Consider the following 14,762-nt stretch of genomic DNA (forward strand, 5'->3'; position numbering starts at 1 on the left):
AAATGTACTTTTGCCATGAAGACAGTCACCTTTGATTAACCTACAAGTGATTTCTCCTCCCATGAGTCAGCAGCCAAGACAGAATTATCGTATTCATTTGTGTAGAAGAATTAAAAGGATCCTACTTTGGTAACAAACAAAACATTACAAAAGAAAATGGTGCAATTGCAGTGTTATTTTGGTTAAAGTGTGGTTCAGCATGACATTCTTCCTTTATTTAATCTGATACAGAATCAAACCTCAGACCTGTAAATGGCATCCACTGAATATCATTTAATTAATATGTGAAATACAGCTTGTTAACACATGCTTTAGTGTAAGATAATAGTCTATTAAAAAATAACAATCTTATTTCTTTAATGTGACTTCTTTTTCTGTACATTACTGAAGATTTTCTCAGCATCAGGGCTGCAAAATGTAAATTTGATTTTCACACAACAACGCTCTGATCCGTGATCCAAGAGTGACATTTCGATTTATCTGTGAGAAACTCTTCTCACACAAGTAAACTGATCCAAAGATGGACCGAACTCCACATTATTCATCTTTATATAGCTGTCTGGAATAAAATTTCATGTTTCAAACACATGTATGTCAGGTTTTGAGAGTCTTTTAATGTCACTCCATTTGTGGTTTTAAATGAGAACAGCCTTCTATATCGTCAAGCCAATCTTCCAGCAGCAGCATTATAATGCAGTAGTCGGGTCACAGCATAGGTCAAACGTACACATTTTGTAGTAAAAGTAAAACATAAATGTTTAACACTTTAGTTTAACATTAACTATAGTACCTCTAAAAGAACGTACAGAATATGTACATTCACATTCATTCATTCACATGGGGTGAAGAACAGCATAAACTGTCTCTTCCCCTTATCTGTCTGTGTGATTCGGAACTAAGATGGAGCAGCTCAGTAACCGTCTGTGCCGGTATAAGAACTACAACTTCCTGGCCAGTTGCACAACTGCCGAGCACATAGATTCTCTTCAGAGTTTTGAAATAAGAGACAGCAATGTGTTCCTCGTGTCTTATCCAAAGTCAGGTCAGTGAGAAATCTCTGTAGCATCCCATTATTTTGCAGTTTTATTCTGTCCAGACTGATCAGTGGGTTACATATAATATCCCATAAATCTTCCCTCAAAAGGCACCATATGGGCTCAGCAGATCATCACTTCTGTGAGTTGGATGGGCATGTGAATCAATATTCTATAAACTCTCAGAAGAGTTCACAGGGGGTGCATACACTCATCACCCCTCTCCACGGCTCTTCACATCACATCTGTCTCAGGCTCTAATGCTTCCAGGACTGATGGACAAGAACGCAAAGGTCAGAGCTGTATAAATGCTCAAGCAGCCTGAAGAAAGAGCAGGTTTTGAGATATAGTATGACAAATTTCTTTAAGTGGTTAAAAAATAATTTGCTCATAGTTTTTGTGTTTAATTGTATGAAAGAAAAGATCAATTTGTTGATGAAAACCAGAGTTCTATTGAAGTTTTATTGTTAAGAAAGACATTCAAGGATTAGAGGCTTTGTATTTGTAACAAGTTCATATGAAAATTCAGATTTTTTCTTAGTCAGTTACATAGCACTAATCATCAAGTTGCTGATAACTTAGCACACAGCTTTTTGAAACATAAACACTCCTGAATGGAAACAATAAACATAGTGGCAGCTTAAAGCTTCAAATGGGTCACCTTATGGTGACAACATCTAGCTTTTATATACAGCCAGTGAAAACAAATTGTTTATACATTTATATAAAACAACTCTCAAACCTATCACTTCAGCAAAGCCCTTACAGACCTTGAGACTCCCGAGAGCTTCAATCAGTTTTTTGAGTGGTACCTGACGGGAAACGGTACGTGTCCTCATCTCCACTATCTGCCTAATGATGATGACCAAGAAGAGTCCAGGTCTGATACATGATAACAGATATCAATGTGATCAGGAAGAACTGAAATTGATTATTTCAAACTGAACTGTGTTTGACATACTTACCCAGTTATTATCCAGTGGATAATAGCACATCCATATAAAAGAATTCAAGTTGCTTTATACTTTTCCCAGATTCTGTTTCAGTAAAATACTTTTGGTATCTCACATACTGTCACGGTCTGGCTAGCAGACTGTGGGGATATGGGGGAATGAGGACCCAAAACGCAGGGTTCTGCGATGCAAACAGTGCACTTTATTTACATTGAAGGCTGTAAACAATAACTCCCCGTTGCTCCCTTGACTCCCGTGTGTGTACTCCCCTCCGATGTCTGTGCTCGTGCTCCCCGCTGTTGTGTTTTCCGCACACCCCGTGCATGCTGCCTTTCTGGTCCACTCTTCCACCTGCAGGAAAACCACAGAAACGGCCGTCAACACTAACCCCCGCGGCATACACGAACTGACATACACTCACACACACTAACTTGGGATGACAACGCAATGATCCCACGCCGGTGGGAGCTCCAACACTCTCCTAAGTAGCTCCCCCAACGAGCCCTGATCACTAACAGGTGTGTGGCAGGACCTTCAGGTGTGGCAAGTCCTCCTGCAGGGCCACACCCATCAGGCCTGCATGTGGCTGTCCTCCATCCTCCAGCCACACATGTACACACCCACACCCTGCCTATACATATAATGAGTGGAACACAGAATAACACAGCATAGTGCAGAAAAACACACATCCCCAAATAACAACAACAACAACAACAACAACAATAATAATAATAATAATAATAATAATAATAATAATAATAATAATAATAATAATAACGGTCCATCCTGCTCACGGACCCGAGTCCTCCAGAGCTGGGTCCGTGACACATACTGCATATTTGTTTGTTACTTTATAAATTAAAACAGTGGTACCTCAGTTATTTGACTCTTTACATTATAAAACCTTTGCTCCAGATTGAGCTATTAGAAGATAAGATAAGTCTGTGGGTTGAAGAGATAGTAATCATTGACAGGTTATATTGACAATGGGCCCCGGCCATAAAAATATCAAAGGACGATCTACCCACTTACGCAAAGGGTATGCAGTGTACGTGCCTTTCCTAAGCAAACAAAGATTGGTTACACAATAAACAAAGCCAACTCTCAAAAACAGCTTGTAATCTTTTGAAATCGTTCTCCTTTTCAACCTTTAAATCACTGCTATTCTTGTACCATCTCAGGTTTAAATACATCTTAATTTTAAAAACTCAAACACAATTTAATCCAAATAAAATTAAAGTGAAAGATTTCCTGAAGAACTGACTTTGTTCTGTTTTGTTCGTCTTTTTTTTTTTCTTCTTTCTTTGCTTTTGATAAGATTTAACTGACTTGCTTCAAATTAGCTTCTAACATCCGAAGTGGACCACTTGCAAAGAGGACAGTGTAGTTCCACATCTATTGCTATAATAAAAACTGCAAAAAGTTATTTGTTTGTCTAGCATAAACTTTTTTCTTCCTCCACCTTTTATCATGCTGTTTGTACTTGAGTGATAGTGGGGTAAATATAATCAACAGACACTTGATTTTAATTGAAAATGCCAAATGAGATTTTAGCTCATGGAGGAACTATAAGATCAATAGCTCAGTGAAAAAGAATCACAACTTGCCATAATTTCTGTTGTGAGCTCTGGTAGATTTTCTTTGTGTACAGGTTGTGATCAGCTGACCTGTGCTGCTGCTGATTTGATGTTTGCTGCTTTTTGTGGATTTGCACAAGTTTATTCATTGAGAACCCGATGTTCCTACCTCTGTAAAGGATGGGAGGGACAGAATAGCAGACCTGCACAAGTCTGGAATGGTCTATAAGAGTGGTGAGAAGGTGAAAACTACGCTATTATTTGGAAATGGATTAAAGCATCTTTGACTCTTCTAGAGACATTGACTCATGTTCAGGTAGGACTTACAAAATTGTATCTGTTACTGATCACACACTATCTAATTTGAAGTGTGAATCTATTTAAACAAGGTGCCAGCAGCAGCATTACAGTGCACAAAACAGTCTTGGAAGTGTTTTTCCTAGAAGTAAAACTTAATTGCTTAACACTAGTTTAACATTAACTAATTAACTTGTTGTTTTTGGATTCTGCAGAATGATGTCACATTGGGTGAAGAACTACATAAACTGTGTCTCTTACCCTTATCCATCTGTGTGATTCAGAACAAAGACGAAGCAGACCGTCTGTGCCAGTATAAGAACTACAACTTTCTATCCAGTCACACAACTGCAGAGTACTCTCTTCAGAGTCTTGCAATAAAAGACAGCGATGTCTTCCTCGTGTCTTATCCAAAGTCAGGTCAGTGAGAAATCTCTGTAGCATCCCATTATTTTTCAGTTTTATTCTGTCCGAACTGATCTGCTGGTTACATATAATATCCCATAAATTTTCCATCAGAAGGCACCGTACGGGCTCAGCAGATCATCACTTCTATCTATGAGTGGATGGGCATCTGAATCAATATTCTACCAACTCACAGAAGATGCCATGGCTGGAGTTCACAGGGGGTGCATACACTCATCGCCCCCTCCACTGCTCTTCACATCACATCTCTCCCAGCATTGATGGAGAAAAAGGCAAAGGTCAGAGTTGTACAGAAATTGAAGCCAGCCTGAAGAAAAAGCAGGTTTAGAGGTATAGTATGACAAAGATCTTTAAGTGGTTAAAAAAAAATTTGCTCATAATTTTTGTGTTTAATTGTGTGAAATAAAAGATAAATTTGATGATGAAAAGCAGAGTTTTACTGGAGTTTCATTTTTAAGGAAAGACATTAAAGGGTTAGAGGCAGTATTTGTAACAAGCTTATATTAAATGGATTTTTTTCTTAGTCAGTTACATACATAGCTGGACTGGCCATCGGGCATACCGAGCATTTGCCCGGTGGGCTGATGGTGATTTTTCGTTTTTATGGGCCGATGGGGGTTTCTTTTTTCTTCTTTTTTCCCGTAACGGTATAAACACTGAAAGGTGGTGGATTGGCCAGATGCTGGGAGATGTGTAAAAATAACTCAGTTGTTTGGTGGTGGCTATTGCGGAGCTTCCACAGATTCAGTAACATTAGCAAGTGGTGGAGGCCAGCAGATGCAACATGCTGGCAGGTGGATGACGGAAAGACAGGAGGAGCAGAGACCCGAGGCGGTGAACTGAACTTCAGGTAAGAAGTTATGACCTGCAGTCTATCTGGGTCAGATATAAACCAACTTTAGGTGTAGTTTATTTTCGTTATGCTGACTTTTTACAGTCAGTTACAATAACTCGTACGTGTACTGGCTAGCATGACGGAGTTTATATACTGCTGGGTGGGTGCTATGATGTTATTGATGTTGAACTTGTTTTATCTTATTTTAGGTAGGTAATAGGTTAGTTATTAGAGTTTCCAACCGTCCCGTAAAAAACGGAATCGTCTCGTATTCAGAGAAAATATTGCGCGTTTCGTATTGTGGTGAAAAGGAACAGTTTGTCCCGGACTTCAGCTACAATGAAAAAGACACAAAGCTGGAGTTATTCTGTGTCTTTGCTGCACAGCTGCCTCTTCTTCTCTCATTCTCTCCCCCTCCCTCTCCTGTTTCTACTTCAATCATGAAACTGATCAGTGATCAGCTGATCGGCTTTTCTCTCTTGTTTGTTTATCGCTCACTTTGCCAGTTTCGCGCTAAACAACAGCAGCGCGTTTAAGCTTGATCAGCTGTTGTTAAATTTATTTAATATTAATTTCTAGTATCAGCTGATGTTTGCTGGAGCCACAGCTGTAAAGCTGCTGGTCATGATATCGGTTTGGTTATCTGGTGAGAGGGAAACATGAAGATGAAACCAGGAGATGTCCTTACTGAATCATCAGAGCTGAACTGGTGATGGAGAAAAAGGTTTACCTTTTAGGTGACATGAATGAGTTGAAGGGAAGTTATGAACTGTTTCTGAGAGACAGATAACACCAGGATCCTTTTTTTATGTAGCTGACAGCTGGTAACTGTGCAGGGGCGGGTCTAGCAAAGTTTTGCCAGGGGGGCCAGGTAGGGCATTGACAGGGAAAGGGGGGCACAAAGAAATACTTTTCTTTCTTATTCTCATTTAAAATGTTTCGCTTTTAACAAATAATTATCTGACTCTTACAACAAACGTTTTCATCTGATGTAAAATGTATAGAAATCCATTATTGTACATAGTAATTTTTTTTCAGGGTCCCATCATAATTTCTTCAGAAGTAGCTAAGTACTGTATATGATGCCAGTATTTTCCCACATTTTCTAGATACTGTACCAGTACTGTGTGTAAAATGCCATGAAAAAGTCAATTAAGTTTTATTCTTTCTCATCTGTCTTTCTGTCTCCTTTCACTTTTTAAAGGTTGCCATGTTAGAAAAAATATTTTGCCCTGCCATGCTGTTTATTGATGTGGCAAATGAATGGTTTATGAATATATATCTAAATCTGTCATCAGTAATCAGTAATGATCATGTCTCACCTCTAGTCTTCTCTGTCTTAATTTCAGGTTTTCACCATGTGTTGTAGATAGTTCAGGAGGTTAACTTGACCAAGCAGTCTACTTTCGGGTACTGTTTAGAATACCAGAATAGGGAGGATGGTGTAGGTTTAAGTTTATTAGACTGATACATATATACCAACAAGACAGTGTACATCACTGTGACAACAGCGTTTGTTTTCATTCAAAGGCTTTATGGCTTTTCCTATAATACCTGGTGGGCCGGTCTCTAGTCAAAATGCCCGGGCCGATTTTTTGTCCCAGTCCAGCTCTGGTTACATAGCACTAATCACCATGTTGCTGATAACTTAGCACACAGCTTTTTGTAGTGGCTTGTAAAAGATATTTTAAAAATCATAGTATCTGGTATTAAGTTACTGAGTTTATGGGTTTAGTCACTTGTTTCAGATTATATTAGAATAAAAAGGGTTAACATAAATGCAAGAACAATCTGATATATGAACACTGAACACTCAAAAACCAAAGATACAGGAGAACAAATTTGTATTTATTAAAAAAAGAAGAAGAAGAATGTACAACATAATAATGTGCAAGCCTCAAGAATACAAACGCATTTCCTCATGAGTTATGTAATTTATGACATTTAAAAGCATGGCTGAGATAAGTTATTAACATGTTTAAAATCCAGACTTTGAGGTTACAGGCTGGTTTTTATTTTTTCTGTTTAGTTATCAGAATCAGAATTAGAATACTTTATTGATCCCAAAGGAAATTATAGGTTACAGCAGGCAGCACGCTACGGCGCATGCGCACTAACAAAGGAACCTTCTGACCAAACTTTACACAAACATCACATTGGGAAGACATGTCAGAGAGGTAGGCTGATAGGAAAAGACAACGAAAATACACAACATGAGGTGAGAGGAGGAGAAAAAAACTCCACTCAGATTGGGCTCCTAACGGGAGAACAGTTTGAGAACAGAAAAAACACCCCGGCACAAAAAGCATATGACTGTCAATACACCACAGAAACACAAGACAAGCAACAGGGGCGGGTAAGGGTAAGAGAGAGTCGGTGTAAACAGCGCATCCGGTCCTGCAGCATATCTGCGCAGGTCCAGTCGAACCGCCATCTGCCCCGGGAGGGAACAAGCATCGAAGGCGTTTGGAAAGGGAGGGGTGATGAGTGTGTATCAGTGTATGTGTATGCATGTGTGTGTCCTGAGTTAGCTTAGCTGATAGAGTGTCCTTCGCCCTGCCAGGCTAAGTAAACAGTCTTCCAGCCGACCCAGGTGGCCTTGCGTAGGATAGGAAGGTACAGTCTAAACACAGTCTATTATCAGAGTGAGAATTTGTTATGTTCAGCTCCAGCCTTGAGACCACAGCTGGCGCCGAAATGGTAGCCGCATGAAATGATTGTGGTTTTCCCTTTAGTGCGAACAACTCATGTAATTTTCAAAGCCGTTCTAGCAGTCCGACACTGGTCTCTCAATCTCCCGTTGGAGAGCTGTGAGCTTCTCCGAAATGTTATCAATCTTGCACTCAAAGAGCAAATTCTGAGAACTCACAACCGCCGTGAGCTTCTCCAAGATGTTATCCAATTTTCGCTCAGAGAGCATCACGATGTTATCCAATCTTCGCTCAGAGGTCTTAGTCTGAGTGTTCACGGCAGCCTCAAGCTTCTCCAAGATCTTATACGTGCTGCGCTCAATGAGCCCATTTTGAGAACTCACGACTCGTCCCATTGTTTCAATCACAGCGGGCAGCCTTGTGGGGTTTTGAACAGCCGATTCCGCTTTCTTTAATCTTCGATAAGCCAGGGCCAAGCCAGCTCCGATCAGCAAGAACCCTGTTATCATGGTTCCGAAAAGGTAGATATCTTCAATGTCCTCGATCGACAGTCCCGCCAGGCACACGACCCTCCAGTTATGCCACCCGTCCATCGTGTATCCGGCAGGGGATGTCCCTCCAGGACACTCAGGCTCACCCGAGCCCAGGCTTCTCGTTCAGAAGAGTAACTTCTCATGACTGCAGAGGTTCATGTGTTTGCATGTTCCAAAAAATGTGTACAAAAAGAATCACAGCAATCATAAATAAAAAATTATGGCCATTGGTCATTTTATAGTCATTGTGTCTCCTGCCAAAGCCACAGGGAGCCACTGGAGAGAGAAAGACCGTCTTAATCCCAGAAACAGACTTATGTTAGAATTAATTTTTTAAAAAGACTGCAAAACACTAAGGGCAATAAATAAATTTCACTCCAACAGTTTCCTTGTATTTTTACAGAGTTTATATCTGTTTTCTGATAACTGAGCATGCTGTCCGGTCCAGTAGGGATGTGATAATGTGATAATGTTCCTTATTGAATAAAAAGGGGAAAAAAACAAAATGGTCTAAAAGTTAGAAAACATTCAGATTTGAGCACCAAACAGTATGCACAAAAGCAGCATGCATTACAATCCATTTGAAACAGTTTAAGCATCTGTTGTATGTTTACTTCCAATCACAAAGGGAAAAATATGAATTAGTTGATCAACTAGCATTTGTAGGCCTGACCAATGAGGGCAGCCGCACCATCAGCCGGTCGTGCAGTGGAAAAGAATCGCAACTCACCTCAATTCAATTGTATATAGCGCCAAATCACAACAACAGTCGCCTCAAGGCACTTTATATTGTAAGGTAGACCCTACAATAACACATACAGAGAAAAACCCAACAATCATATGACCCCCAATGAGCAAGCACTTTGGCGACAGTGGGAAGGAAAAACTCCCTTTTAACAGGAAGAAACCTCCGGCAGAACCAGGCTCAGGGAGGGGCAGCCATCTTTTCTTTTTTTTTTTTTTGCCTGTCCCGTTTGGCTCTTTTGCCATCAGAATGATTGTCTAAAGGCGAAGAAAGATGCCCAACGGATTTACTTTACCAAATGGACCATCCCAGCCTTGCCGTAATGATCTATGTGATTCACCTTTTATTGTTTATTTTATTTCATTTTCACTTTGCTAAATACGGGACAGACATGACTGGGGAAAAGAAAGGGGAGAAAGAAAGAGGGAAAGAAAAACAGCGGGGAAGAGGAAAGGTGATAAAGGGCAAACAACAAAAACCAACAAAATAAGCAGACAAAGAATACATATATCAATCACCTGAATCACCTGTTGAGAAAGAAAAAAGAGAAAACAAGCAGAAGAAAAAAAAAGAACAATATAATAAACAACATCACGATGATCTATGGGAATATAACAGTAAATACTAAATATTAAACATTATTGTGCAGCACATAAGATCGACAGCGCACAGTGTGCTTTGAGGTAGGAGCCAAAAAGGGTGTAGTTTGTGTGTGTGAACACCCGTGTGTACACCTGTGAGCATTAGCGCGCTTGTATTTAAAAGGTTCCTTCATTTAATGATCTGCTAGAGGGTGTGGGGGGCCATAGCCCCGTCCTCCAGGGCATGAAGCAGGTATGGAGGAGATCGAGACTCCAGACATCCAGAGGCCCTCAGAACACAAGAGACCAAGGAAGACCAACAGAGGGGCAGCCGCGCCACTATTCCAGAAAGAGCTGAGGAGAGCCCCAGATGAGGGGTCACTCAGCAGCCGCAGAGCAGAAGCCAGGGGGGGTTGCAGTGACGTGCCCGTGAGCTCCGCCGGCAGCCAGCTGTGCCAGAGAGGACCGGGCCTCAGGCCCAGAGGCCAGGGGCCTGAGGGTACCCCCCTGCCGGAAGGGGCCCAGCCGGGCCACAGGCGCCAGGCCCCGCCAAGCGGCCACCAGGAGTGAGCCGGTACATACATGAGCGCCCAGCCCCAGACACCAAGAACCACCAACACACCAACATCTGAGGGCATCAGCCACTGGCAGGGAGTGTGGTGAGGGGAGATAGGTCTCCATACCTCGGAGAGCCTGAGATGTTCCCAGAGAGGTGAAGTCTAAGACCCAAGCTGACATATAGACACAGACAAACAAGCGCACGCAGACACAAACATGCATTCCCACCCCCATATACACAAACAAATACTCGGCACTCAACTGACGTGGAGACAGACACAAATAGGCACTGTACACACATTCACACTCCCCAAACATACTCTATATCCTAGGTCCAGGTACCCCCGCCCCCAGAGGGGCAAACCGTACCCGGACCCAGGAGATGTAACCCTTCTCTCTGGGGTGGAGGAAAGCAGACCGCCTCCTTATCTGCAGTAGCAGGGAGGCCCCACATCCCAGACCCCAATCCAACGGCCAGCACCTCCTCCCAGTCCCCCAGCCCCGACGGTTAAGAGAACGGGGGTGAGTGAAGACCCCAAACCTCCCTCCGCCCGCTCATATGTAGTGTTGCTGCGTGCTGTTCTAAAGTGCATTTAAAACACAGGAGGGCATGGTGCTTCCTGCCAGAGAGCAGCACGGCTCCTCCCGAAAACCCTCAGTGTCTATATGCATTTAAAATTGAGGGTAGGGCACCAGCGCCAGAGGTGGGTTTGAATACACAGACCATCCTCTGGATGCTGTATAACGTGCCCACCCCCAAGGCCCTTCTAAAAGCTACTCTCATAACATATGTATGTGTTATAAGAGTAGCTTTTAGAAACCAGCAAATCCTAGCAAATGAAAATAGAGTGGTTAATCTTCAATTCTTTTCAAAACAAATGTTGTTTTTTGTTCGATAAGACTTAAAACAACGATCCTATATCAAAATCTTGTAATGGGGTCATAAATCAAGGAATCTGAGGGTCATTTTTATCATAGACTTCTACACAAACACATGGGGCATCTTTACACAGCCTGCACCTGGGGTCTTGCCTGGTGTGATAGACCCCAGCCTCTATGGATCTTGTGCTCAGTGCTTGTTCCTGTGCTGCCATGATTAGTGCCTCCGTGCTGTCTTTCAGTCCAGCTTTGTCCAGCCACTGGTAGGATTTCTGGGTATCAGCCACCTCCTCTATCTGCCGGTGGTACATACCGTGCAGGGGCCTGTCCTTCCATGATGGTTCCTCGCCTTCCTCCTCTTTCTTGGGTTTCTGCTGCCTGAGGTATTCACTGAGCACGCTGTCAGTTGGGGCCATCTTCGTGATGTATTCGTGGATGTTCGTTGTCTCATCCTGGACTGTGGTGCTGACACTCACCAGTCCCCGACCTCCTTCCTTCCGCTTAGCGTACAGCCTCAGGGTGCTGGACTTGGGGTGAAACCCTCCATGCATGGTAAGGAGCTTTCTTGTCTTTATGTCAGTGGCTTCTATCTCCTCCTTTGGCCAGCCTATTACCCCAGCAGGGTACCTGATCACGGGCAGGGCGTAGGTGTTGATGGCCCGGATCTTGTTCTTACCGTTCAGCTGACTCCTCAGGACTTGCCTGACCCTCTGCAGGTACTTGGTGGTTGCAGCTTTCCTGGCGGCCTCTTCCTGGTTTCCATTTGCCTGTGGGATCCCCAGGTACTTGTAACTGTCCTCTATGTCTGCAATGTTGCCTTCTGGTAGCGCGATCCCCTCAGTTCTGACTACCTTCCCTCTCTTTGTTACCATCCGACTACACTTCTCCAGTCCGAACGACATTCCGATGTCATTGCTGTATATCCTGGTGGTGTGGATCAGTGAATCGATGTCTTGTTCACTCTTGGCATACAGCTTGATGTCATCCATGTACAGGAGGTGGCTGACAACCGCTCCATTCCGTAGTCTGTATCCGTAGCCAGTCTTGTTAATGATCGCACTGAGGGGGTTCAGGCCTATGCAGAATAGCAGTGGGGACAGAGCATCTCCTTGGTAGATCCCGCACTTGATGGTGACTTGTGCTATGGGCTTGGAGTTGGCCTCTAGTGTTGTACGCCACATCTCCATTGAGTTCCTGATGAAGGCTCTCAGGGTCCTGTTGATCTTGTACAATTCTAGGCATTCCAGGATCCAGGTGTGGGGCATTGAGTCAATCCAGGCTGTGCACAGGTTGGTCAGTCTGGTCTTGCAGTCTCGGCTGACTGCTCGGTCTACCAGTAGCTGGTGTTTTGCGCCTCTGGTATTCTTGCCCATACCTTTCTGTGCCTGTTCATCTTAGCCGCTATGATGCCTGACAGGAGCTTCCACCTGGTGCTGAGGCAGGTTATTGGTCGGTAGTTGGAGGGGACCGGCCCCTTCTGGGGGTCCTTGAGGATCAGGACTGTCCGGCCTTCGGTTAGCCATTCTGGGTGTCTCTCGTCAACTAGCAGCTGGTTCATTTGTGCTGCCAGACGCTTGTGGAGTGCAGTCAGCTTTTTCAGCCAGTAGGCGTGAACCATATCAGGGCCTGGTGTTGTCCAACTCTTCATACTGGAGACCCTTTCTTGGATATCTGCCACTGTGATGATTACTGGACCCTGTTCAGGGAGGTCGCTATGGTCTGCCCTCAGATCCACTAGCCACTGAGCATTGCTGTTATGGGTTGCGTCCTTCTCCCATATACTCTTCCAGTATTGTTCTGTCTCCAGCCTTGGTGGTGCTGTTCTCATATTGTTCCCCTGCCACTGAAAGTACACCTTGTCTGGTTCCGTGGAGAACAACAGTTTTTTTTTATTAGAGTGTGCAAGGCTCAGAGTAACACTTGATAAGCTAGAGATGAACAAATGGCTGCCACTCCTCCCGCTCAAAATCAAAATCAAATCACTTTTATTGTCACATCACATGTGCAGGTACACTGGTACAGTACATGTGAGTGAAATTCTTGTGTGCGAGCTTCACAAGCAACAGAGTTGTGCAAAATACAATAATGTAAAACAAGCAAAATATAAAAATGGCTAATGGCTCCTGTGCTTTGAAAAATGTACTATGTAAAGTGTTACCTTTGTTCTATAATTTTTTGGAGAAAAATTACTGATTCCTTAAAGTTTAAGTTCCAAATCCTGGACAATTCAGATTCAGTGGACTATGAGACAGGGTGTTTATTCTGAGTTAATATTTACTGAGTTAATATGACAAATGCGTCAAAACACCTGCTTTTCTTGGCATGCACCAGCAGGAAGGTCATGTGCACTCTATGCCCATGCAGTCCATGTTTTAAAAGGTACAGTTTAAAATGTATAAAAAAAATCTGTTGCTAAACATTTTGTCTTTTCTGTCATGTGATTCATCTCACAGCTCTTGCAGCTCTACATACTTGAAAGACTTATGTTTCAGTGACCTGAAGGTTTCAGTGTGTAGCAACAGTGGTTCCACTTTAGTACCCAGTGATTTTGTGGTGCTGTGCTAGTATTTAGCACCAACACCAGTTTTGTGTATGGGTGTGTGTGTGTCATGTGTGGATTGAGCACATTGACAAAATCTGTACTACATTCGGAGGGACACTACCACTGCATGATTAGCATGGTGGACTGATCATGCCTGCAGTCATGCTGTAGGTAACTACAGAGCTTACACTTGAGCTCTTCTTGTGACATGTGGGTTGTATGTGAACTCAATTAAATGACAATGCCAAATAACTGGATGCATTATGCAACTATACAGTTTCATCGTCATCCTGGTTTGATCACGTCAGGGAGTGGTATTCAAACAGAGAGCAGTACAACATCCTCTTCCTGACCTACGAGGAAATGATTTTGGTAAGCTGTTTCTTCACACTTTTGTTGTTCCTAAGGAAACTCAAGTAAAATATCTGGCAGAGTTTAAGGTTCTTTTTCTGTTACATTCCTGCTTTTCTTTCAGGACCTGAAAGGATCAGTGAAGAAGATCTGCAACTTCTTAGGGATAAACCTGACTGAAGCCGCCATCAGTCAAGTTGTGGAAAAAGCTAAGTTTGAGAACATGAAGAATGACTCGAAAGCAAATTATGAGCATCTTCCGCCAGAGAAGTTCAGTGGAATATTCCTGCGCAAAGGTAACATAACAGACCTGCAGCTGCTGTGCAGAAAAATGTGACATCAGGGTATTAGGTTTTGTGTTTTTGTCTTCATTACAGGTCAGATTGGAGACTGGAAGAACACACTGACTGTTGCACAGAGTGAAAGAGTGGATCAACTCCTTCAGGAGAAACTTGGTGATTTGCCTTTGAGGTTCATCTGGGAATAAGCAGAGCAGCTCTTCAGTGTCTTCCAGGAGTTTTAAAAGCATTGATTTCTGTCATGATATGAGGTAATGAGACACAGGGTTTCTTCAGCACAAACTGCTTTTATTGAACCGTAGCAGCAGTGTACGTGGCTACATCAATTTTCTGAAAAACATATACACATACAGTGTTCCAGCGACCTCTAGTGGCCGCCCCCATGGTATCCTCACTAGGATAACATAAACAAATCTCACAACAATTTCATTAATCTGAAAACCATAAAAATGTGTTTCTCTGCTATTTAAATTAAGAAAAACACAACAAAAGATTAATGTT

General features: G+C 42.7%; 1 pseudogene; it reads left to right on the forward strand.

The window, feature by feature from the left end:
• Positions 1–900: 900 nt before the first annotated feature.
• Positions 901–14,449, forward strand: LOC134625605 (amine sulfotransferase-like; annotated as a pseudogene).
• The last annotated feature ends 313 nt before the right edge of the window (positions 14,450–14,762 follow it).

This window comes from Pelmatolapia mariae, linkage group LG4 (genome assembly GCF_036321145.2).
Source record: "Pelmatolapia mariae isolate MD_Pm_ZW linkage group LG4, Pm_UMD_F_2, whole genome shotgun sequence".
NCBI lineage: Eukaryota > Metazoa > Chordata > Actinopteri > Cichliformes > Cichlidae > Pelmatolapia > Pelmatolapia mariae.